This window comes from Aquarana catesbeiana, linkage group LG02 (genome assembly GCF_042186555.1).
Source record: "Aquarana catesbeiana isolate 2022-GZ linkage group LG02, ASM4218655v1, whole genome shotgun sequence".
In the NCBI taxonomy this organism is placed as follows: Eukaryota; Metazoa; Chordata; class Amphibia; order Anura; family Ranidae; genus Aquarana; species Aquarana catesbeiana.
The window spans coordinates 443,584,872-443,612,662 of record NC_133325.1 but is presented as its reverse complement, the minus strand read 5'-3'; the positions used below and the strand labels follow the sequence as shown (position 1 = coordinate 443,612,662).

The 27,791-nt window shown below is 42.2% G+C and overlaps 1 long non-coding RNA gene across 1 annotated transcript; it reads left to right on the top strand.

The window, feature by feature from the left end:
• The first annotated feature begins 165 nt into the window (after positions 1–165).
• On the top strand, positions 166–27,373 carry LOC141129953 (uncharacterized). Its single transcript, XR_012241920.1, has 3 exons — positions 166–274; positions 16,757–16,860; positions 27,269–27,373. It is a non-coding gene; the product is annotated as an uncharacterized lncRNA (long non-coding RNA).
• Positions 27,374–27,791: the final 418 nt, after the last annotated feature.

The window sequence follows — 27,791 nt, the reverse complement described above, 5'->3', positions numbered from 1 at the left end:
GGGTCATGTTGCAGGAGCTCAGTGTGGATACAACATAGAGCTTCCTTTTACATAAGCATTACATATAGTTAAAGACTTCTCACGTGTGTAAAACAAAAGAGATGCAAACGAACTGAATGTAAATTCTTATTCCTCCCACAGTTTCACCAGCTTTTCTTTCTCTTCATTGCCTATTATTTCTATGACTCAAACTCAGCTCCACAGTGTTTCACGTCAAAATAGTGCTGGTGTTTCTCCTCCATTGCTATTTGTATCCTGTAAAACCAGAACAAAGGTGAGTCTACTTTGTAAACAGGAATGATTATGTCATTGAAATATATGATTTAACCCTGGAATCACATTGATGATGAACACACCTTGAATTTGTTTTCATAGTATGACGACATGCACACTAAAGGCAACACTAACATTATTATTAGATGATAAATTAGGTTCTTAAACTAACATCACCTCCATGGAAAGATACTGTCTTAAGACATAATGAATGGCCGAATCTATCTATCTACTGTATCTATCTATCTATCTATCTATCTATCTATCTATCTATCTATCTATCTATCTATCTATTGAAAAAAAGCTTAGAAAAGCCCCTGCAACACAAACTAAAACAAAACAATGTACTCCCATAAAACAGAAAAAAAGAGGCTTTAATATTTACATGACTGCAGAAAGAAAGGTCTGCTTCTGTTGAAAAGCTGCTTTAGATATATATAGTATGCTCCAGTTAAGATTTTGCTGGATGCATGGCTAATCTTTTTTTATTGGAAAAGAACAGGAAATTACATCATAACCTTGTAGTTCTACTTGAAAGAGCATTCCATGAAATGAGCATTAAACATCATTACTACCTACTAGCGTAACTACTAATTACAGTTTAATATATGGAAATGGTTGTTGCACCTATGTCTGCATAACAGCATGCTAACAGCTCTGCCCCCCCCCCCCCCCAAAAAAAAAAATAAAACCACAAAGCATAAAGAAAAATAAAAAAAAAGTTCCTAATAAAACAACCCCCCAAAAAGCTGCAAAGGGGGAAGCAACAGCTAGAAAGCAATGACACTTGTTAAAGCAACAGTAGTCAGAACATGGGGATATGTAAATAAATCTGTGAACACAGAGGAACACACAAGACATTTTAGCCCACAACTGCAATCACAGCATAGAATACCACAGTTACAATGTAGCTAATAACAAAAGGAAAACATTTTTTTTTTGTTTTGTTTTAGGTAGAGTGGAAATGGATTAGAATGCCTGACAAGTTTGTGTTGCTGTGTGTCTCTTATGCCCTGTACACATGAGCGGAATGTCCAACAGAAATAGTCCGACGGAAGCTTTTCATTGTCTATTCCGATCATGTGTAGGCCTCGTCGGACTTTTTTTTTTTGAAAATTCTGACTGACCTAGAAATGGAAGATGTTCTAAATATTTCCGACGGAACCAATTCCTATTTGGAAAACCGATCGCTTGTATGCTGTTCCGACGGACCAAAAACGACGCATGCTATGAAGCAAGTACGAGACGGAAGCTATTGGCTACTGGCTATTGAACTTCCTTTTTCTAGTCCCGTCACAAGTGTTGTACATCACCACGTTCTGGATGGTCGGACTTTTGTCGGACTTTGGGTTGACCGCGTGTAGGCAAGACCGCTTGAATGGAATTCCGTCGGAGTTCCACTGGAGAAACCATCGGAGTTTTCGGTTATAAAACCGGTCGTGTGTACACGGCATGAGGGAAATTCACCTCTATTTGTCCTATTTACCTTTATCACCAATAATGAAGGAGAAAGAAAGTCCCACATTTTTAGCTGTCATCGGAATAGAAATAGAGGGTAAATCTTCCAGTAGTTCTTGTGACCCTGGAGACAGCCTCAATTTGGAGGGGTTTCCTCTCACTTGCTGTTTTAGCTGTGGTGCAGGAAATAAAGAGACATCTCCCCAATGAAGCATAAATTGCAAAAAACTGATGGGTTATAAGCCTTCCTTACTTTAACCAAAATGATAGAAAGTTTTGCCTTTAGTTTTACTTTAAGTAAGGTTTTCCCTAAGCTCCCCCTAAACATATTGTCAGCTCCCCCTATCTTCTCTCTAAATGTTCCACCAAATACTGAAAATAGGGTTATTGTGAGACCCTCACCCCCTTTATACTGAGGGGTCTGGCCTATACAATTCCCCCTATGATGAGCCCTTCTAAGCCCGCTGACCATGATTCAAAAGCCATGTGGTATATTATGGTTTTTAAAAGATTAAAACTAGCAAAGTTAAATTTGCAAGCATATGCAAATCAAAATCTGGTAGATTCGCCAAAAAAAAAAAAATGGTTGGCATGAATCCAAACCTCGTCTCTACTGATCAGTAGCATATGTGAGGATCTAGCAGCAAAAAAAAAAAAAAAAAATACATAAAAATCTCATGGAACAATGTATGAACATGAATATTTCCAATAAATGATTACAAACTCTTCTACTTTTGCAGCTCAGACAGTAGAGTACAGTAAACAATAAGTGTAATGACTAGCACAGTTCCAAGGTCAGAATGTGATAGTATCTTGTGACTGATTATTTTCTTTTATCACTAATTCCATGGGTAAAGGTGATTTCATTGTGTGTACACAAAGACTGCCGGTCTATGATCTTTTGGCACTCCTGTTGGTGTTTTGGTTGTTTCTGCTTCTATTACTGCGGTTTGGCTCTTTAGTTTAGTCTTCATTATCACAAATGCATCGGGTACATGTCTATCTACTGGAAAGGGATATATAATAAGTAAACCTGTAAAGGATATGGGCTTATTCATTGGTTAAAACAAGAACTTGGTGCTGTGCTGTGGCAAAGAGAGAAACTAGAAACATGAAGAAAATATATCTTAGCAGCCTTTGTTAAGCAGATGGTGGTCATTCACATGGGCACTAAAATGTTGTATTTAGATGCATACAGCATATCATTTTGCATGCATCTTAATGCATGTAAACATGTGTATGCATATGTACTCATAAAGCCATTTAAAGAATTGTACGCATCCAATCGGTGCCCGTGTGCATGGAAGGAGAAGAAGCGCACTAATGGTAACACAAATCACTAAAGTCAACTAAATGGACACCAGAAAACAGCAACACACCAATTACAAAACCTGGTATACAGTGAAGCCATTGTGGATAACTCTTGATTTGTTACATCTGTTCTACAGCATGTGGTTCACAACCAGAGGAACTAATACATTTTATACACGGGTATTGGATACATACTTGTTACAATAGACGATAAGCCAACTTTATGTTTAAAATATGATGATATACATCCATATGTGGTAAAAACCTTATCATGCTTTCTTTGGATAATTCACCCATAATTATTGAAACCTGTGAGATATTTCCTTCAGGCAACATTTTATTTGATACATGTACATGAAATTATTTCTCTCTTTTCTCCAGAGAAAGTATCTGCCAGCCACCCCTTCCCCATGGGCTCAGGCCCCTTACCACTAGCCAGGCCTTCTTTGGAACTTGTATTACCACTCTGTTTATCATGGAAAGATATTTTCAATTTGAAATAAACTGTTTGAATTGTATAATGTGTGGTCAGTTAAAGTACAACCACAATCAAGGGAAATATTATAGTACACTTATCATAACAAGACAGGTGCACTTGCTGTACATTTGTTGTGTTTTATTGCGAGCTGTAGCAGAACCTTTTGTCAGTAACCATGAATGAGACCGAGACAGGAGTACAGTTAAATCACACTTGTTTAATAATAAAAGTAAATAGAACAAACATAGTCAAAACATAGTCAAAGTTTGGTAACTGGAATGGATAGTCAGACAAGCCAGAAAGTCAGGAAGCCAGAGAACAACGTAGTGGAACAGCAAGCAGAATCTGGAGCCAGAAGGAATGTCAGCCAAGCAAGTCTTTAACAGGAACGCAGCAGATAGTCTCTGTGATGTTGACCAAGGCGAAGGCAGAGATCATCTGGGCTGGACGGCTTAAGTAGGCAGGACTGACGAGTAGGATATTATCAACAGGTGAGTCACTGTGGAGAGATAGGAGCTGGCAATTAGCCGACAGCTGAGCGGCCAGCTCAGAGAAGGAAGGGCTGAGCCCAGCCCTGACAGTACCCCCTCCACAATGACCCCTCCCCCTTGGAGAACCCCCAGGCTTGAAGGGAAAACATTTATGGAATTCACGGAGAAGGACAGGGGCATGTACGTCCAAGGAGACCCAAGAGCGTTCCTCAGGACCGTACCCTTTCCAATGTACCAGGTACTGTATGTGCCCACGGAACCTACGGGAGTCAACAATGGACTGTGGCATACACAGATAATATATGACTGCGCTTAGGATACCTAATAGGTCTGCAGCCTCCCCTAATAGAGCTCCCCTAAGGGATCTCCAGGTATGAGAAATATAGTGAATTGGCGTGATTGGCGCAACCTATTAATAAATTAAGTTGTAACGTGAACAAAGACCAGAGGGTACGGGAAAGGATGCTACACCACGATAAGATGTACCACACCCGTCCCTATTATATATAATCCCACCTCAATAAATCAAGTGCTGATGTGTCCGTGGTCTGTCAATAAGTGTTAATGCAAACTTAGTTAAGCCACCATTACTACAAAATTACATATAGTAGATTCCAGTTAATTATTTGATGTATAATAGCAGTCCATGCCCTATGGGGTATGTGTATATGTGACCTTCCAATAGTGTTCAACCTCCTAGTGCACAAATCAAAAGAAAAAAAAAATATATATAATAAAAGTGAAAACTATACATTATCTGTGACACTTCTATCTTAAAGATAGTATCAAGGAAACATATAGAACCCACTAAGCAGTAACGTGCTACAGGTTCTCTGGTGGTTTCCTGGTACTAATAACCAGGATATGAATCTTGATACAACCATAAAAGAGAAAAAAACATTCAAGTTATGTGCCACATTCATGAAGGTGACACCTAATGTGTATCCGGATATAAAAATAATATTAAAATAACAAAAAATAACAGAAAATAACAAAAAAGGGGGGAATAGGACCGCATTAAGCGGACACACTATGGTTCCGTGACTATACTTCCGTGGCGGTATATTAAAAAAAAGTTCATATATAAACGTGCAAAAAATAGTCCATATACTGTGTATACAGTTTTCTTCAAACAATGTGACATAAAACAAATGGTGACTTGGGTGCTCGCAATATCCTCTGGTGACTCTGTGCTCCCCCTCAAGGGTCCCCACTCACCAAATCCACTCACCCCCAAAGGGGCAGTACGCATATAGGTGCAACCACTGCAGTCACTCCACCATAGTTATTGCAATACCAAGGATAAACTTCTGTTTTCAGGTAGATTGTAGTATAGTCTGTAGTTAGTTCCTCATAGAAGGAAAGAGATGTGGACACCCATGGTGTAGTAAATTATTGTAAATTTATTAAAAAACACCAGCAAAAAATATAAAAACACTTGCAATTAATTAAAGATAAAATTTAAGAAAAAGTCCCGGGCAAGGCTTGTATAAACCTATCCAAAAGGCCGTCCACTATGCGGGGTACATGGTGTGGCAAGTTCCTAATGGCAGTCAAGCCTCTGAGTTCAAAGACAAAGCTAGACACACAGTGGAGACAGCAGCCTGGCTTTTTCTTAAATTTTATCTTTAATTAATTGCGAGTGTTTTTATATTTTTTCTGTGGTACCTTCAAGGAGATGTCTCCATTCTTTGAAGGCTAAAATGATCACTAACAGCTCTCTGTCAACAATCTCATAATTGCACTCCGCAGGTGACAATTTCTTGGAAAAGTAGCCACAAGGATGCATAGCGCTCTCAGAGGTAGGACGTTGAGACAGAAGGGCACCAACTCTAGTCTCAGAAGCATTAACCACAAGGATAAAAGTTAACGTAGGATCATGATGTGCCAACACAGGAGCAGAAACAAAGGCAGCCTTGAGACTCTCAAAGGCCTTAATGGACTCCAGAGAACAACTCTGTGGGTTACTGTCCTTTCTGGTCATATCAGTCAGGGGCTTGACCAGAGACGAGAAGCTACGAATAAACTTCCGATAATAGTTGGCAAAGCCAAGAAAACGCTGCAGAGGATGTAAACCCACGGGTCAGGGTCACTGTAGGACTGCTGAAAGTTTCTCTGGGTCCATCGAAAAACCAGCAGTGGAAATTACATAACCCAGGAATTTAACCTGTTCACGATGGAATTCGCACTTCTCCAATTTAAATTGGAGATTGTTCTCTCTTAGTTTCTGAAACATACGACATCTGTGTGGTGGCTCTCCAGGGGCTTGGAAAATATGAAGATATCGTCAAGATAAACCACCACACATAACTGTAACAAATCTTGGAGGACATCATTAATAAATTCCTGGAAAACTGCCGGGGCATTACAAAGGCCAAAGGGCATTACAAGGTACTCATAATGGCTCGTTCTGGTATTAAACGCAGTTTTCCACTTGTCGCCCTCCTTAATCCCCATGAGATTGTATACCCCTCTCAAATCAAGCTTCGTGAAAACCGTTGCTCCCTTGACTCCGCAATCAATGGAATTGGATAGGCATTCTTAATCGTGAAACGATTGAGACCCTTATAATCAATACTAGATCTCAGTTCACCACTCTTCTTCTTCACAAAGAAGAAACCAGCACCAGCAGGAGATGAGGATTTGCAGATGAAACCTCGAGAAAGTGCATCTGCAACATACTCCTCCATGACCTTAGGAGAGTGAAGAGGTGCATAATACCTTGGCTACCTTCTGGAAGCATGTCTTACTGCATTGTAGCGACCAGGAGAGAACCTCAGCATGGAGCCAGTCAAAAGAGGGGTTGTGCCTCTGTAACCAAGGATAACCAATAACCAGCAGGAAACTTAGGTGAGGAAATAACTTGGAATTGGATTATCTCATGGTGAAGAGCCCCTACGGCCATGGACAACGGAACAGTGTCATGAGTCACATGGGCAGGCTGTAGAGGTCTCCTGTCAAGAGCCTCAATGGCAAGTGGAGTGTCAGTGGAATTGAGTGCTTGGATACAAAGGCAGCATCAATGAACAGGCTTGCATCCCCAGAGTTGATTAGAGCCTATATCTCGACGGAGGACTCAGCCCAAGAAAGGGTAACCGAAACCAGGGGCTTATCCTTCTGAAAAACTGGGGACAAAACAACGCCACCATGGATGGGTAGGACAAGACTTCAAAAAGGGACCTGCGTGGCCACAATGAAGGCACAATCTCTCCCTTCTCTTATCCGCAGAGAGACGCATGAAGCCTAAGTGCATGAATTCCTCTTCACAGACCAACTCGGTACCAGGAGGCATGGGAGTTGAGGGAGGCAAGAGTGGGACTGTAAAGCTCAGAGACAAATGTACAGGAGGCTTCCGCAAGCGCTCCTTAAAAGAGAGTCTTTCTCTGAGTCTGGAGTCAATGAGGATGGCAAACGTGATCAACGTCTCCAGCTCAGTGGGTATATCCCGGGCTGCTATCTCATCCTTGATAGTATCCGAGAGACCATGAGAAAAAGCAGCCATGAAGGCCTCATTGTTCCAAGCAACCTCTGCTGCCAGAGTACGGAATTTAATGGCGTAATTGGCAACAGTTCTTCAGTACTCTGTTTGATGGACATGAGGCACTTGGCAGCAGAAGCGGAGCGTGCGGGAACATCAAATATCCTTTTAAAAGAAGCCACAAACTCAGGTTAACTCAAGACAACAGGTCCCTCCACCAATTGCTGGGGAATCAGAGTGGAACCAGACATACCTCTTATAGAGATGATACTCGAGGCGGGTACCTGCACAGAGACTGGAGCAGCAGCAGGGATGGCCTGAAACACAGGTTGTACCAGTGCAGCCACAGTGGGAGATTCCAGGTGAGCCGTGCAACTCAGGAGTGTTTGTAACGCCATGGCAAACTGATCCATGCAGTGATCCTACTCATCCAATATGGAGAAAATATTACCAACAAGTGGATTGACTGCATCTTCTGAATTCTTGGCCTTCGCCTACTGTCAGAAATCATGAATCAGACCGAGACATAAGTACAGTTAAATCACACTTGTTTAATAATAAAAGTAAATAGAACAAACATAGTCAAAACATAGCCAAAGTTCAGTAACTGGAACGGATATTCAGACAAGCCAGAAAGTCAGGAAGCCAGGGAACTGCGTAGTGGAACAGCAAGCAGGATCTGGAGCCAGAAGGAATGTCAGCCAAGCTACTCTTTAACAGGAACACAGGAGATAGTCTCTGTGATGTTGACCAAGGCGAAGGCAGAGATCACCTGGACTGGACGGCTTAAAGCGGAGTTCTGCTTAAAAAATAAAAAAATAAGTCAGCAGCTACAAATACTGCAGCTGCTGACTTTTAATAATTGGACACTTACCTGTCCCAGGGTCCAGCGATGCGGGGGAACGAAGCCCCGCTCGTCTCCCCCTCCTCTCTGCGGCACCAGCATTGGAACTGTGGGTGCCCGGCTATGGCTTCACAACCGGGCACCCACTGCGCATCCGTGAGCCGTGCCGCACGCCTTGACTGGCCGGGCAATCATCTGGGACCTGTGACGTCTCCCAGATGATTGCCGAGAGGGAGGGGGGAGAGATGATCTCCCATCCAGTCCCACGGTGCACCGGGAGGAAGTGGGAGCTGGGACCCTCTAAAAAGAGGGTATCCGCTCCCCCTCCCAAAAAATGAAGTGCCAAATGTAGCATGTCAGGGGGTCACCTCCATTAAATCGGAAGTTGCATTTTTGGGTGGAACTCCGCTTTAAGTAGGCAGGACTGATGAGCAGGATATTATCAACAGGTGAGTCACTGTGGAGAGATAGGAGCTGGCAATTAGCCGACAGCTGAGCTGACACCTTTTTACTGACAATAAGAATCTACAGTGCAGTTCCCTGAAGCTGAGGGTTTTGGCCTGATTGCCAATGATGAAGAAAATTCTGATGAATCGAGTTGGGTATTAGGATGTGTATGAGTGTTTGGCAGAAATTGATCTTCTGTGGTCACATTGCTTCATTGAAACTGACTTTGTTAGAAATCTGACTTGATTGGCTAGAAGCTTGTGGATTTCTGAAAGTCATAAGTACCCTAGTCTACAGTATTACAGTTTTCCCCTTTCTTCTTTTTCTTAGTTATATCCCTTCCGGTCTGACAGTACTGCCTGGTCTCATTGCACTATTCTTGTTTATTTTGCCAAAATTGTACTTTGAAGTAGATTTCCAGCCAAAAATAACAATCTAAATCTAAAAATCAACAAAAGATATGTAGCAAAGTCCCGGAGCCCCTGAGGCCTAATGGTGACCTCCTGAGTTAGGGACAGCTGACATCCTTCAGTGTAGAGTGGGTTAAAAGGCATAATGGTTGTAATGCAAGATGAACAGGTGGGTGCCAGACACTTTTTTGAATGCAAAGAGATTTATTGTCACTTAAACAGAACTGTGGGAGACAAGGTTAGGGCCAGGACACCCTTAGGTAGATGCAATGTTGATTGGCAGACTCCGAGACTTCTATAGGTAGACAGCTATACAGGTGAAGGCCTATGGCAACAATCTTGTAGCAGTTACTAATGGTAAAAGTATTCAACTATCTGCAACAGGAACAGCTCTCTTTACCCCACACTAACTCACTGTGGGTCTTCACTCAATGAGCTCCCAGTCTCTCTCACTAGACTTCAGATCCACTAGCCGCTGGATCCCCTGAGCTCTTTCACTGTAGCACTCAGTATCTTCCTCAAGTGTCACTCCCACTGCTGGGTCCCTGGCTTGGCACTCACAGATACTCCTCAAGCTTCACCCCTGCTGACACGTTAGGTCCTGGCTTGGCACTCCACAAGCATCACCTCTGCTGTCCTGCTGGGTCCCTAACTTGGCACTTGCTGATGCTTTCCCACTTCTTCACTATCCCCGGCTGGCGAAAAGTCTGCTCTGGTACTGGACTTAGCTTACTCACAATGATCTCCGGTACTAAGGTGGATGGTCCCTATGTGGCAACAGCTTCCCTTCTACCTCCGACCACGACTGGTTCCCCGGCTGGCGAAACCGTTACTTCTGGTTGGACTACAAGACCACAGTCCCAACCCTGCACTACTTCTGGATAGGCTCCCAGCTAGCCTAGCAGCCAGATGCCCCCAGGATATGCCTTAGGTTTCTGGCATAGCAGCCCGGGGCAATACAACACACATCCACCCAGAAAGCCGTTCAGGTGGCACAGAACCCCGATCACCTGACTCCACCCAAACAAATAGGCTCTCCCAGTAGGCCAAGGGACCCAATAAAATCCCTGCCCATTGGCTGAGACACTCCATTCATTCCTAATCTGTCATTGCAATGCCCTTGTCTTATCTAATGTCACCAGATACCCGGCCATCTAGCGACAGAAGAGAGAAGTGCAGCAATTCCAGAATTAGGGCAAAATCAATTGACCTCCTAACAATTGACCAAGGCAAATATCACTTGGTAAATAAATTTTATAGCAATTATAAACAAGGCCAATGATAAATCCAAGGAAAAAAACAAGCTTAACTTACTGACCAGCCCACAGACAACCAAGTAAACCGGTCTAACAGTATGCGTTAAAAGCAGAGGTTTAGTCTGCACACATGTGCAAATGCATCCGTAAGCCACAGAGCCTCATCAAGGCACCCTGGTATCTGTGGTACCTAGCACTAACTTATAAGTGTCCCCACAGTGGAGGCACATGCATTTTGATGGATAGGTGAGTTTAATTTAATAGCAACCCCGCCTAAACAGTATCAGTGACGTGTCATCTCTTTGTCACTCTGATCTCTCCTTCTATCAGCATGCTCTTTGTCATCTCATAAACTGACTGACACGTGCTGCTTCTTCCTCTCAGGCTCAGTTGCTATACAGGAAAAAAAATGAATACATTTTGAAAAAATACATTTAATTATGTATTAATGATTACAGAGCTGCATTAAAGTATATCTAAAGGAAACCCGTTTTTTTTTTCTTAGTTTTGGATAGAGTGGAGAGGGATTAGAACACCTGTCGGGTCTTTATTGCTGTCTGTGCCCCCAGTAGGGGGAACACCTTTTCTATTTGTCCTGAAAATCCCGAATTTTGGGTTGTCCCCAGAGAAGGAATAGAAGGGAAATCTTCCAATTGGGGAATAGTTCTGGTGACTACCAGGGATTCCCTCACTTTGGAGGGATTTCCTCTCTCCACCTGTTTGGCCTCCAGTCTGGTATCACTGGAGGGCATGGCTTGGAAGATTGGAAGGAGGCATCCTTCTGTCCTGGGGCCTTGTGAGTAGAGACATTGCTGGATCTTGGGGACCTTGTGCTCTAGCTACCTTTCTGGTGTCTAGTATAGTCAGCTGTGAGTCTGTTAAAGGGGACACTGGCTGGTGTCCTGGAGAGCTCTGTCCAGATTTTGTCCACTAAAGAGAAGGGACTTTGCTCTAACTGTTCTACTACTACTTACTGTAAAGCAGAAGGGAATATTAGGTCCTCAGTGTACATCATTTTGATTATTGGAGTATCCCACCACTTCCTTCATCCTTATCCAAGTTCTTCAAAAATAGAAACAAAAAAACAACGTCCTCTAGAGGCCTTTTTGGACAAAAGAGTGAATGAGCTTGTTGTATGCTTGCCTGCGGGGCTGAGGTTGGGAAGACCTGGACAAGTAATTCCTTCGGCTCCTATGAGAGCAGCGCTACACTACAATCAAAAAAAAAAAGGTTTGCCTATGTCCTTTATATCTGATGGAGATCAGATTTAAAACTTTAACCTGCATTCCCACACCTATTCCTAGTGATCTTAAAGTGTCAACAGTAAAGTCAGTCTGTAAATACAGTAAAGCATGCTCGTTATTCTCACTGTGGAACCTAAGGGGTTAATCCTCTGCATTGTGTAAAAAGGCTGTTTGATCCTGTCTTCGCTGATCCTCCCCTTCTTCCACAGTCCTCAATCTATCTCCTGATAAGACAGAGCCTTTGGAGTCACTCTGCACATGCTCAGTTTGGTGTGTATTGCTAGAGAGTTTTTTTTTCTTGGGAGAGTGCATGTGATCAGCACATGGCCAATCAGAACTGTCCAGATTGAGAGTCAGGCGTCCTACAGACTCATAGGACAGTCAGAGTAGAATGAAAACTCCTCCTACAAGCTTTAACCAGACACTGATAGAAAGTCATAGGACTGCTCTATACTGCTAATGAGAAAAGGTATTTATCAGTTTATATTTACTAAAATAATTGCATTTCAATGTTCTGTGTACTGTGGGAGGCCAGATATAGTGAATACAGGGTCCTGGGTTTAGTAACACTTTAAAGTGTTGCTAAACATACAACAGTAAAATCTGTCTGTATATGCAGTAAAGCGTGCTTGTTATACTCACTATGAAACCTAAGGAGTTCTTCCTCTGTATTGTGTAAAAAAAGCTGTTTGATCCTGTATGCACAGGTCCTTCCCTCCCTGCACTGTCCCCCTGGACAAGTGTGGATAAGACAGAGCTTTTGGGGTCAGGTTGCACATGCTCAGTTTGGTGTGTATTGCTAGAGAGGTTTTATTTTTTCTTGGAAGAGTGCATGTGATCAGCACAGGGCCATCAGCATTGTCCCAACATGTCCAGACAGAGGTTCAGGAGCCCTGCAGCTTCATGGGTCACCTCAGTGCGGTATGAAAACTTCTCCTATTAGCTTCACCAGGAACTGAAAGAAATCACTAGACTGCTATATACTACTGATAAGAAAAGGTATTTAGCAGTTTATATTTACTAAAATAATTGCATTTCCATGTTTTGTGTACTGTGGGAGACCAGATATAGTGAATGCAGGGTCCAGGGTTTAATAACACTTTCTGTGTTTTTTTTTTTTTAACAGGCATTTTACAAGCTTTCTGCTGGTATTTTTGAATGTATATGAAGCTTCAGGCCTTTGTTTCCCGGACTGAGCAAGGGGAAGAGAGCAGTTCTACAGGAGGAGAGGAGTTATTCAGGTGCAAAATTGTACACAAACATCTATAGAGCAAAAACACTTGCACATACATTCTTGTACTTTTTTGCGCATAGGACAACTGAGTGTACAGGTGGGAATGGGGACAATTAGAAAAAAAATGGGATTCTACATGTTGAGCGTAATCAGACATAATTAGGGAACCAAGCTGAATAACTCTAAAGTGCGGAGAAGGGGGGCTTATGTATGTAGTGTGCTCCGTGACAGCAGTGACACAGGGTGATGAGTGACAGAAATCAGAAATTCCTTGCTATTTGCCTTTCAGCGTCTATCAATGCTGCCTAATCGAATTAGTCTGTTATCGAGTTCTTGTTTACTAGCGGAAGGTGACATACATGACAGGGAAGATGACTGAAATGAATGGAGAGCACACAATACAGAACTGCTGACTGGATTTCCCAGTTTGCAGCTTCCTTCGACTGCCTCTCTGCATCATGTGACCTTGATGTGCCCTCCAGAGGAAGAATCAGATCACAGACTGGCCTTTGTGTCCATACTTTAGTGATGCTCTTGTTCTGAACATGTGACAACAGGTTGCACTGTGCAGAAACAAACCCTTCTTTGTCTAAGCGCTGATGAAAAATCTCGAGCCCAATCTCTGCTGGGCATGAATTTGCATAGTATCCCTTTTGTTACACACATACCAGCTGCCCCCATGCACTTATACCTCCCGAAATATACCAGCTGCTCTTTCTAAAATGCTAGAAATGTATCATTTTCTAGAAATATTTTGCAGAAGCTGTATTCGTGTGGCAGCTGCTTGTTAAAAATCCTTTTTTGATTGTCAATATGCAAATATACAATATGTATACAGATGTGGAGACATTTGTTGGTACCCTTTCATAAAAAAAAAACAAAATACAATTTTTTCAGAAATAACTTGAAGCTGACAATAGTACTTGTCATCCAACATTGTTTATTCCATATTAATCACTTGGCCTCCGGAGGATTTGACCCCTTTCTTGACCAGGCCATTTTTTTCTATTCGGCACTGCACTACTTTAACTGACAATTGCACGGTCACAAAACACTGTACACAAACAAAATTTCTATAATTTAGTTTTTTTCACACAAATAGAGCTTTACTTTGCCTGTATTTGAGCACCACTGGATTTTTTATTTTTTGAGATATAATAGAAAAAAGGCTGATAATTTTGAAAAAAAAAGAAAAACAATATTTTTAATTTCTTCTTTAAAACATATCCAATAAAAACATTTAAAAATCACATTTCTTCATACATTTTGGGCAAAATTTATTCTGCCACCTGTCTTTGGTAAAAAAAAAGAAATTTCCAATAAGTGTATATCAATTGGTTTGTCTGACAGTTATAACATCTACAAACTATTGGATATATACTGGAATTTTTTATTTTTATACTACTAATTGCGGTTATCAGCGACTTATAACTGGACTGCGCTAGTGCAGCGGGAAATCTGACACTAACTGACTTTGGAGGGAACTGATTAATTGCCACTGACATCCCCAGTGACATTAATACAGTGATCAGTGCTAATAATATGTACTGTCACTAATGGCACTGGGTACGAAGAGGTTAACATCTAGGGCAATCAAAGGGTTAAATGTGTACCTAACTATGCGTAACGTGTGTGATATATACTGCTTTCAGTAAGGATCTTGTAATTTTTTCCCCCTTTTTTGCTTGGCAGGCGGAAAAAAACAGCAAGATCCCCCGTCAGTATTATTTACAATAACAGAGCTGTGTTCTGTGAATCACTGAGCCGATCAGTGGGTGCCAGCGGCCAATCATTGGCTGAGACCCGCTGATTGGCTTGTGCTGTGACAAATCACAGCACACCTGGGCTGACGTGCGTGCACGCCCCCTGCCTGTCCACGAGGATCACATACTATGTACGTGATCCAGTGCAGGGAGGCCACTTTGCCACCGCACATGTATGTTAGGTGGTCGGCAAGCGTTTAAACAAAATCAAACTTTGCTTTTGATGCCACAGAATAGTATAAAAAAATTAAATCAAAATGGCATGGACAAAAAATGATAGGACGCTTAAGCTAATATATTGTTGCAAAAACCTTTAGAGGCAAGCAAGCAGATTCTGTACTGCTCAGTGAGACTTCTACACCTGCCAATAAGTAGTTTGGCCCACTGTTCTTGGGCAAACTGCCTGAATGGTTCCCAGTTTGAAGGTGCCTTCTCCAAAGTGTGTGTTTCAGGTCTTTCCATGCATGTTCGGTAAATAGCAAGAAATGTGACTGCCCTGAAGGTGCAAATGCAAAATAGCTGCAAGCACACCAACAGATATAAATTGGTTAATGCAAACTGTAGAAAGTGCTGTGCTTCACATTAGTATACTTATACCAGACCCATAGAAGTGCTAATAAAAAAAATTAAATGAAAGTAAAGTCCAAAATATATATAAAATGCCCCTAATGGTGCCATTTGTGGTGAAACACATAGAGCGGAGCCTTTGTTTGTGACGTCATCATGCTCTTGGATTCCGGAAGTGTCCCGCCTCTCTCTCAGGACTGGCCACAACAAGCGTATGTATTTGTTTTTATTGAAGATGTGATCACTATATATATATATATATATATATATATATATATATATATATATATATATATATATATATATATACTATTAATAAATGGGAAGCACTTTTTAGCAGTTTTACACTATGCGGTTCCCCTGCTTTTCTTTTATCATGGTATGCTCCTGAACCGAAGGGTGACTTGTGGATCTGACCAGGAGTGGAGAGTTTGGGCTGCCCTGTAAAGAGAGCTGGGCTATATTGGAGGCTTATTTTGACTATTCTGTAATGGGGGTCAAAGAGATCTAGGAAGCAGGCAAAGAAATGCAGTGTTTGGACTGCCTTATTTGGTGGATTTTATATATGTGTTGGAATTTTTTATTTTTATGTTATTGTTTGCACATATTCGCCTCTATGGGTATATGTATACCACTGTGAAGCGCAGCACTTACCACAATTTGCTTTAACCATAGATGTTCAACAGAATTCAGATAAGATCTCATAGAAAGTTTCTTCAGAATAGTCCAATTATTTATTCTTAGTAGTTTTGGGTGCTTTTTAACTGTGTGTTTTGAGTCATTATCTTGTTGGATATGAGACAGAACTTCTGACACTGCACAGTATGTTTCACTTCAGAATTCTTTGACAGCCTTAAGATTGGAAATGAGACAGAACTTCTGACACTGCACAGTATGTTTCGCTTCAGAATTCTTTGACAGCCCTAAGATTTCATTGTGCCCTGCACAGATTTAAGGCACGCTGTACCAGAAGCAGCACCAAAGCATAATGGGGCCTCCTCCATGTTTCACAGTAGGTGCAGTTCTTTTCTTTGTAGGCTTCATTGTTTCCTCTATGTACATAGAGCTGATGTGACATGCCAAAAAGCTTCAGTTTTGTCCCATTTATCTAAGCCCCCGCTCCCATGAATCCGACTTTGAAATTGGACCTAGAATCGCATGATTTCAAAGCCGCAGGTCAGTGTGACTTCAGATGCGACTTGGCTGACATCTGTGCGACTTCATGCACAGATGTCTATGCAAGTTGCACCTGAAATCGGAAAAATAGTACAGGAGCTTCTTTTTCAAATCAGTGTGCACCGATTAGAACAGTTCCATTGCCGACAATAGGTTGCAACTTGTCATGCGGTTTGGACCTGTCAAATTGCAGGACAAGTTGCACCAGTGTGAACGGGGGGCTAAAAGACATTTTCCCAGAAGTATTGTGGATTGTCAATATGCATTTTGGAATATTTCATTATGGCTTATTTTATTTTTCAGTATGGCTTATGTTTTTCTTTCAGCAGTGGAGTCATCCTGGATCTTCTTCCTTTGAGCCCACTGTGACAAAAAAAGCGATGGATGGTGCAAAGAGACACTGATGTATCTTGACCTTGGAGTTCAGCTTGTAAGTCTTTGCAAGTTTTCAGTGGCTTTTGTCTACCATTCGCACTTCTTCTAAGTGCGAATGGTTCTAACTTTGGCTGATTTTCCACATTCAGAAAGGTTGGCTACACTCCCATGGATAAGATGGTTCTATAGCTCTAACCTTTGACATGCAGGTCTATCATTTTTTTCTGATCTCCGCAGACAACTTTCTCATTTGCTTTCTCTCATCCATGTTCAGTGTGCTACACACAATAACATCACACAGCAAAGTGATAACTTTTCTCCATCTAAATAGGCTGACCAACTACAATATTGCAGACCTGTAATACTAATTTCTGAAAGCAGTTATTTTGAAATGTGACTAAAATCAAATTTATAACCTTTTCTAGGGGTACCAACAAATCTGACCATGCCATTTTGGAATATATTTGTAAAGCAAGCAATATTTGATCTTTTTTTACACTGTCTTTGATTTACTCTATGACAGTGGTCTCCAAACTGTGGCCTGAGGGCCAGGTGGCCCTTTGCTTGCCTTTATCTTGCCCTTAGGACACTATTCCACCAACGGACATCATTAATGGAGCACCATTCCCCCTACTGACACCATCAACGGGGCACTATTGTGAAAATGTATGCTAAATATATACTTGCGCTAATGGTGTACAAAACAAAATTAAAATTAAAACGAAAGCAGCTGCTATACACAAAGTGCTGATCACTTGAAAAAATGTAAAAATATCAATATAGCACTCGCAAACTTAATATTGGTGAAAAAAACCCCAAATAAATTAAATATAATCAACACGACAAAGTCAAAATAAGGTGACTAAAAGTGCTCCAATCCAAGGTGAAGAAAGTGCAAAAATGCTTCAGAAACATTCAGGTGTATAACAACACCCCCTCATGTGTCCCTACTCACCGGATCAGGATGACCCCCAGCTTTGCAGTCTAGGGGTCACTAAAGGCTTGCTAGTAATATCCAGAGATGTCCAGGAATGATGGATTGAACGTCAGGTCATCAGATCAAAGATTCTTTTATGAAGGTTCTCAGCCGAACAGACAGGTACCCAGAAAATATAAAGGAACTAATAGTGAAGTACCATTAAAAAAAAATTTATTGCACAAGGGAATGGATACTTACAAAAATTAAGATCAAAAGGGGCACAAACATGGAGCTGTAGATGTAAAAAACGCCGTTCCCAGCGTGCGTTCTACGAGACCGGAAGTGCGTTGTACGAGACTGGAAGTGACGTCAGTAATACCGGAAATTGCGTCTATTGCACTATTCCCATAATAGAACCAATGTCGGGGCACTGATGCCGGAGCATTTTCTAATCCCACTGGCCACAGTCTGGCCCCCATTAAAGCCTGAAGGACAGTAAATTGGCCCTTTGCTTAGAAAGTTTGGAGACCCCCTGCTCTATGACATACCAAAGACATGCAGGTATACATGAGACAACTGGTTTTAATTTAATGAACAAACACAAATCTGCTGCGCTAGGTATAAAACAAATTACACAATACCTAAAAATGAAGCTGCTAGCACAGTATTGCTGGACAACAACATAACTATAAAAGACAATGATAGTGCAGTGCTAAATTAAAATTAACTAAAAGTTATTCCAAAAGTCCATATTAACAAGAGTCCACATGAAGTATCCAGAGGAGGTGATGATACTATAGTATAACTAAGTATCATGAGCGTGAAGATACCATCACCAACACCCAATCACGCTGCCTCTTACCCTCCAGTATAGACCCTCACAACAAAGGTCAAATGCGCAGTGGTCAGCTATCTAGTGATAGCTCCAGCAGTATTAATTCACCTCTAGGACTCTCAGACGTCTCCACCAAGGCTTCAGGAATCTCATACAGAGGCAAATCTTGCTGGTTAGAAATGCTGGATGTTATACACAGATATGCAAGATTTTTATCCTAAGAATTTGAGTGTTACTGTTTTTACCTAATAAATTTGTTTGGGGTATCTACACCATGAGGAGTGTTTCTTTTGTCTCTGTATGAGATTCATGAAGCCTTGGTGGAGATGTCTGAGAGCCCTAGAGTTGGATTACAAAGCCATTTACAACTCTGCCCCGAGCTGCATCACCAATCTTGTCTCCAAATATCACCCAAATCGTCCTCTCTGCTCTTCTCCAGACCTCCTACTCTCAAGCTCTCTCGTCTTCTCCCATGCTCGTCTTCAGGATTTTTCCAGAGCCTCTCCCCTACTCTTGCTACCTTGAGGCGATCCCTGAAAACTCATCTCTTTAGGAAAGCCTATCAATTCTCCAACTAATCTTCTACCACTTCCATCAGCTCATTCCCCACAGTTACAACTTTTTGTACCACCTGCCCCAAGCCTACTTGATTGTAAGCTCTTCTGAGCAGGGCCCTCTTAATCCTCTTGTATTTTACTTTATCATAACTGTATTGTCTCCTTTTTATATTGTAAAGTGCTGCATAAACTGTTGGCGCTTTCTTCTATTTTCATCTGGTGATCCAGCCAGTAAGTCTGTTGTTTTTCAAAAGCACAAGCTCTCTTCCAGATGTATCAGTTTACAGGGATGAGACAAACTATTTACCAATGACAGGGGTGATTACAGTGATAATTTTTTTTTTATTTATGTAAAACCTTTATTCAAGAAGGAACAAAACTGTTTGCTGTAACTGCTTATAAAGTGTTAGCTGAAGTAGTGTATTTAAATCTGCTAGTACATCTAACACTCCCCTCCCCCAGACTGATAAAGCTGCTGTCCAAAGGGGCCCCATGTTCTCCTTCATCCAGAGTGGTGACATTCCTAATACATGAGGGGTGTTACTGGCCAGATCACCAAGGGAAAACAGAGAGGAAAAAAAGCTTAAAAACAGAAAACAAATGCATCCACCACATCTAATGACTGGTAAGCTGCAATATATTACATTTTTGGTTTTGGGTTTATTATTTAAAGTGGAGTTCCACCCCCCCCCCCCAAAAAAAAATAGTAATGTGCTTAAAAAAAATTAAAAAAAACAAATTTGGAGATTTTTTTTTACTCACCTCTAAATGCTTGTTGCTAGGGGGTCCCTTGTAGCCTGCCTCCGTCGGGCGCCCCCACAGTTAAAATGCCGGCGAGCGGAGGGGGGGACGAGCTGGGCTTCGATCCCCGGCATCGCTGGACCCTGGAACAGGTAAGTGTCCGATTATTAAAAGTCAGCAGCTACAGTATTTGTAGCTGATGACTTTGAAATTTTTTTTTTTTAAATGGGAACCCCCGCTTTAATACTAATTTAAATCTGCTAAGCATTTACACATTTTATTATCAAAGTTGTTGGATGGCATTGCTGCAAAAATATTCCTAAATATTTTTTTTTTTTACTAGTAGTACTGATTAGTAGTATTAGTTATTGCGTCAGTAAGGATTATAATAGGATAAAGACTAACACAGTTAATCCCGATTTTTAGGGCCAAAGCACACAAGCAAATATCTGGTGATTTTGCACGCACCCCATTCTGGTGTTGCAGCACTTATTCTTGTGTCTTCATGGTCTTCTCTGTCTGGTGATCTATGTTGGCTTAAATGATAGACATAGACTGTAATACATCTGTGGGGACAATGTGCATCTGACTATACAGGAAAACACACTAACCTGCATTTTTCTTCAGGATCTGATGCACTCTGCTAGGATCTACATACTAGCACAGCAGGTATTCCTTTGTTTAGCTATTTTAATATATTTAAATAATATACAACGTACAACTATATATACTATATATATAATGTACAACTATAAAATATGTTTAGTCTTATACAATGCCCCATGCAGTTCTGTAGAATCAGTTATCTCTATTAAGTTTGAAGGGTACACATTTTTCAAAGTCATGGACATCCTTAAGATTAGGAATTAAAGGCACAATAAGGATCAGTCTTTAGGGTATAAGAAGAGCACTTTCATAAAAGCTCTTTCATTCAGAACTAAGGTATTGTGAATTGTTCGTTAAAAAAAAGCCCTCTGTTGTTTAGCGTCTGAATGCCCTACTCCAATGAATGTCTCATTGGCTGTCCTTTGTGTGCTGAAGGAGGTGTGATGCTGTAACAGATGGCAACTGTTTGCTTTGCCACAGCGGCCTATGTGTGGTTAAAAGGATTGCATTTCGTATTTATAGTTTGGATATGTTCTGTTAGGACGCTTTAGGCACTCACATGGAAATGGTTCATCAGTATGTTTTGCAGAGCTATTGTTTCCTATTGCTAAATCAGTAACAGGGTTAACAGGAATATATATATATATATATATATATATATATATATATATATATATATATATATATATATATATATATATATATATAAAAATGAATTAAAGTATATATATATATATATGTGTGTGTGTGTGTATGTATATGTGTGCACACATATATATATATATATATATATATATATTTATTTAAAAATGAATTTTAAAGTACCTGCTACCCTACTACCAGGGATGTGTAGTGAGGTCAGTGTCTGGTGAGGCACTGGCTAGTATCAGAGCCAGATACACACAGGTTACATACACCGCAAACATTAGATTGAGAACAATAATTCTAGCACTGGACCTCCTCTGTAACTCTAAACATGTAACCTGTAAAAAATTTTAAAGCGTCGCCTATGGAGATTTTTAAGTACCAAAGTTTGGCGCCATTCCACGAGTGTGTGCAATTTTAAAGCGTGACATGCTAGGTATCTTTTTACTTGGCGTAAGTAACATCATCTTTCACATTATACAAAAAATTTGGGCTAACTTGAGTGTTTTATTCAATCTTTTTCTATTTATGAGTTTTTTTCCAAAAAAAAAAAACGCGTTTGAAATATTGCTGCTCAAATACCTTGTAATATAAAAAGTTACACGGTAACTTTTTATGTTACAGTGACCACCATTTTATCCCCTAGGGTGTCTGCTAAATATATATATATTGTTTTTAAGGTAATTGACTATATTTTCAAAAACTGTACTCTTTTCAAAAATGGGTGGCTTAACGGACAAATTACTGAAGTTTGAAGTAATAACTTCAAACCAGTAATTTCACGGTAAATAGATAAATAATAAATTATTATGTTATAACATATAGCATAATAATATATGATTTGGCTTGATTATAACAGTACCTTTTCAGCAGCAGCAGATTCTCATTCTCCCTCTTAACTGTGTGAGAAAAACATGGAATTGTGGGTATATCTTATACCCATAAACCCATGCTTTTTCCTTCTAGTTAAGAGGGCTGGGCTGGAAGGGAGTATTTTTCTTTTAGACATATGCCCCCTCTATGGCACTGCAGTGAGAGGAGAGCCTCCACTGCAGCATTTTTATTGGACAGCTGGGACCAATGTTGCTTTACCATTGGTCCAAGGCTCTAAGCTGTCCATTAAGCTCAGTGCTTCTGACAAGAAGTGAGAGGCACTGTGAGCTCATCCTCAGTCTGCCGCAAACAGAGTGTGCCAGCTTGTATTTAAACTGTATGTAGCTTCTGATAGGCTGCGCAAGAAGCCCCGTATCTCCAGAACTATAGGTGGCAGGAGCCCCAAATTTTGACCAGTGGTGGGGTAGGACTTCAGCTACTTTGCGGTCTCTGTGACCCCAGGTCACCGAGCTACGACCCTCGAAGCACGATGGTGTTTTGTTTGGTATTTTTTTATGTTCTGCCTCAACTACCTCCCCTGACTGCACGTCCCTGCCTACTACTACTACTACTACTTCTGAGTGGAGGAGCATGTATTAATATTACAGCTATATGCAGTCACGGCAGGGCTTTGGGCATTGTAGGAATAAGTAGTCCAAGCTAAAACATAAGTAGTTAGTATTATGCACAATAATGCGTTTTTTTTTATCATCTCATGCATTATCCAAGCAATGGACATGCATAATGTATTAAAGAAAAACTCTTCAAAAGAAACCCCAAAAAAACTATTTAAATTTTGATGGAAAAGGCATTTTGTCCTTTTCTAATGGTATATTTTGTTGTTTTTAGGGTTCATTCACACTAGCTTTGCTCTCTGAAAAGCATACTGCATTTGGATTGCTCTTCAGAAAGCATTTGACAGATGGTGAGGAGACGTTGTATCTCCTCCTCACTGCCTGCTTTAGCCTTTTTGAACCTCACGTTTCTGCAAGTGAATTGAACTCTGTATTGTTTATAAATACTGTGTTTTCTGCACTATTTTCCTCTTCATTTTAAAGATATTTATAAATCATTAAAGCTGGTAAGTTTAAATATATTCTTTAACCACCTTAATACTGGGCACTTTCACCCCCTTCTTGCCCAGGCCATTTTTCAGCTTTTAGCGCTGTCGCACTTTGAATGACAATTGCGCGGTCATGCAACGCTGTACCCAAATACATTTTTGATCATTTTCTTCACACACAAATTGAGCTTGCTTTTGGTGGTATTTAATCACTGCTGGGTTTTTTCTTTTTTGCAAATAAAAGGAAGACCTAAAAAAAAAAAAAAAAGTTTTTCTGTCGGTCAATTTTGTAAATAAGTAAATTTTCTCCTTCACTGATGGGCACTGATAGGCTGGACTTATGGGCTCTGATGAGGCGGCACTTATGGGCACTGATTAGGTGGCACCGATGAGGAGGCCATAATATGCCGCACTAATGAGCACTGATAGGTGGCACTGATGGGCAATAATGGGCAGGACTGGTGGGCACTGATAAGCAGCACTGATGGGTGGTGCTGATGGGCCTTGATGGGCAGCACTGATGAGCAGGCACTGATGGGCACTGAAAGGCTGCACCGGCTGGCATCACTAATGGGCACTGATTGGTGGCACTGATGGCCACTGATTGGTGGGGCTTTCCTGTAATCAGGGCACTGATCATCAGTGCCCTGATTACCTGCCCTGGTCTCCCCTGCGAAGAGATACCACTGATTGGCACTCCTCGCCACACACTCTGTCAGTGTGAGATGAGGAGAGACAATTAATGGCAATTCTGCATTTAGATGTGACTGGCTGTGATTGGACACAGCCGATCACATGGTTAAAGAGCCGGTTCTTTACAGAGATTGGGGTTGCACCGTGTCCTAAGAACACAAGGCGCGGCCACGATGGCCGTGCTGCGTTCCCCCGCAGGCGCGCGAGAGCGACCATTCTGGGGCGCAGTCATATGAGGTCCACCCAGAATGAGAGATGCACTGCTCCTCCGTCACGCTCCTCCGTCATTTGACGTTGGGCCATGTTTTTATGGACCTTGCTTTGTGCACTGGTGGGGGGAGGGATTATGGTGTGGGGCTGTTTTTCAGGGATTGGACTTGGCCCCTTAGTTCCAGTTAAGGGAGCTCTTAAGGCGTCAGCATTCCTTGGTACAGGAACAGCCCCATGTGGCATAGAACTTTTCAGAGTTCCTTCAAGAGCTGGTTCTGGTAGACCTGTAAAGTCTACCCAGAGCAGCTCTTGCTAGCCCCCATTCAGACAGGGATCTGAAAACTCCTTGCTGTCAGACCTAACTGTTGCCACTTGGAGTTGCTGCCTCTATCATTTTTATCCTTGTGCCCTCTCCTGTGTTATTGAGTACAGAGCTGCCTTAATTTGTGTTTTTAAATAACAAACATATCATACTTACCTCCACTGTGCAGTTTGTTTTGCACAGAGTGGCCCCGAACCTTGTCTTCTGGGGTTCCCCCGGCGGCGCTCGCGGCTTCTCCTCGCACGGGTATAAACTCCCTTGGAAAAGCACTCTCCCTGGGGGGTTACCTTGCGGGCGCGCTCATGAGTCCAGCATTTGCGTGCATAGACACAGAATGCAGGACTCTGCCCTGCCCCCCGGGGCGCCTGCATCATTGGATTTGATTGACAGCAGTGGGAGCCAATGGCTGCGCTGCTATCAATCTATCCAATTAAGAGCCGAGAACCCCAGGCAGAGAGGAAGAGCGCATCTCCGCCGAGGGAACGCATGGGCTCAGGTGAGTAAAACGGGGTGGCTGGGGGGCCGGTCAGTGTCAGAAGTTTTTTTACCTTAAAGCATAGGGTGCATTAAGGTGAAAAAACACAAGGGTTTACAACACCTTTAAAGGCTTCAAACTGTTGCTACGTTTATGGCATCCTATTCTGTATGTGTCATTGCCTGCACGTATCAAGGTGTTATGGCAAAGGTTTGCTGCTGCTGCTCTACCAAACGAACACATTGGTCAATCATATCATATAAACATACAATTGCAGCACTCTTAAATATACATGGTTAGACATCAATAAAGTGTAGTGCACTCCACGTAGGAGCCACTGGTGAAATGGGATCCCCCACCCTGCACAACCAGGCACACCAAATTTCCACAGGCACACTTGAGTCAGGTAACAGTCCAGCACTTTGTTTTGTATTTTATTGAGGAGAAAAAAAAATTGGATGGGGAGTAGGGGTATTATGGGATGCCCACTTGACTTTAAAATAACTTCAGGGACAACTCCTAGTATATACAGTAACAGGCCATTATACAGCTCATTTCCTTCCTCCAGCACTTCACTTGCTTGCAAAATCACCAGTGGTGTCACTGTAAAAATCTGTAGCAACTGAGCAGACCCTATACTTGTAGGATGTAAATCAACACCACTAAAACATTTACTGCACTTCCTTCTGTGGTCACTGGTCCCAGCACCACCTCAGTCCCTGCCAGCCCTCCTGGCTGCAGCAGCCCCTTTTACTAGCCCTCCTGGCTACTTCTTCACAGTCCTCCTGACTGACGCTCCCAGTCCTCCAGACTGACACTCACCATCCCTCCAGACTGACTCTCATGCCCTGTACACATGACCAGTTTTGCCATCAGAATAAACTCTGAAGGTTTTTCCCATCTGACTTTTTCTGTTGGAAATTCCGCTCGTGTGTACGCGGCATCAGGAGACCTCCCAGACGTGCTGACTCTCTCTCCTGCTGTCCTCACATCTGCTCCTGTGCATCCAGGCAAGGATTCCTCTGTGTGTTGCATAGTTGCCAACAGTCCCGATTTTCCCGGTCTATCCGTGTTCCACAGTTGCAGGTGAGTGGCCATGGGGTGATCTGCTGGAAGTTCTGAGTGTTGGGGGGGTACAGAGCTGGGGTGGTACAGAGCTGGGGGTTGGAGGTGTACATCAATCCTGTACCATGTCTGTACATTCTCTGACTGTCTCCTGTACCATGTCAGCACACTCTCTGACCATTTTCTGTGCCATGTGCGCACCCTCTCTGACCGTCTTCTGTACCATGTCTGCACCCTCTCTGACTGTCTCCTGTACCATGTCTGCACCCTCTTTGACCGTCTCCTGCACCATGTCCGCACCCTCTCCGACCGTCTCCTGTAGCATGTCTGCACACTCTCTGGCCGTCTTCTGTAGCATGTCCGCACACTCTCTGACTGTCTCTTGTGTCATGTCTGCACACTCTCTGACCATCTCTTGTATCATGTCCGCACCGTCTCTGACCGTCTCCCATACCATGTCCACACACTCTCCGACCGTCTCCTGTACCATGTCTGCACCCTCTCTGACCATCCCCTGTATCATGTCTGCACCCTCTCTGACCGTCTCCTGTAGCATGTGCGCACACTTTCTGACCATCTTCTGTGGCTTGTCTGCACACTCTCAGCACGTCTCTTGTATCATGTCCGCACAATCTCTGACCATCTCTTGTACCATATCCGCACCCTCTATGACTGTCTTCTGTACCATGTCCGCACCCTTTCTGACCGTCTTCTGTACCATGTCCTCACCCTCCCTGACCACCTTCCATACCATGTCCGCACACTCTCTGACCCTCTCTTGTATCACGTCTGCAGTTTCTGATCATCTCTTGTATATGTTTGATGGGATTTGCCTGGGGGGGTGGTGTTTTTGGCGTATCTTTGTCTGCTGATTGTTAAACTTTCTTGAATACACATATTGCTATTGTGGTGTAGGATCTGGGCCTGCTGTCCCTCCATCCCTCTTTCTTTCCTTCCTTCTCTCTCCTTCCCTCCCTATCTCTTTCTCCCTTTCTCTCTTTTTCTCTCTCCCTCTCTCTTTCTCCCTTTCTCACTTTCTTTCTCTCTCCTTTCTTTCTTCCTCCATCCCTCTCTTCCTTTTCCCTCCATCCCTCTTTCATCTCAGACTCTAACCACACCCCATTTAAGCCACGCCCAATATTTAGGTTAAACCACGCTTATTTTTCGCCACAACATGCTAAGCATGCCACATTTTTCTCTGTGCTACAAACGAATGCCCCACCCCTAATTAAAATAAGACTCCACCCACAGACAAAAAAGTGTCCCTATTAATTTTTTCAGAATGTTGGCAACTATGGTGTTGTAGAGATTAATCGCTTATCGGTGTTCTGCATATTACCTGTTCATAGAATTATTGTAAGTATATATGAGACTATGTTAGTCCCAGTGGGCCCCTTATAGGTTTTTCCAGGGCCCACTATATATGTATTTTAAAAACAAAATATCTTTTTCTCTATAGATACTTTCTGTCAGGTCCTTCTATCTGCCCCCTGCAGCTATCTATGGTAGTCTGTGCTTGATGCCTTGCTGCGGGTGCCCTGCGCCTGTCCCTGGTGACCTACAGGTACATATTTGCCATCATATGGGGGATTGGGTGTGGGTGTTTGGGGATGAGGGGATTGCTCGGCGCCTCTGTGTGCGTGGGGCCTATGTGGGTTCACTCTGGGTGGGTGCGGCTGGTTCATGTCTGACGGCTCGCAAACATATTTCAGTATCCATTTATATTGCATGTAATCTTGTTTAAATGTTGATTATAGAATTTTGCCTGATTGTTAATTTTCTTCTATAGATTGAATTGTAGCGCTATAGGTATCAAATATCTGTCCCTGAGGAAGCCATCACTGGCGAAACATGTCGGACATCTAAATACCTATCTACGGAACTGGCCGTTACGCCCTTCAGGCCAAGTCTCGTAAAAAGATTTTTCGCTACATAATTGTTTTTAACGATACTAGTTATGATGCACACCTTGTCTTTGTCGA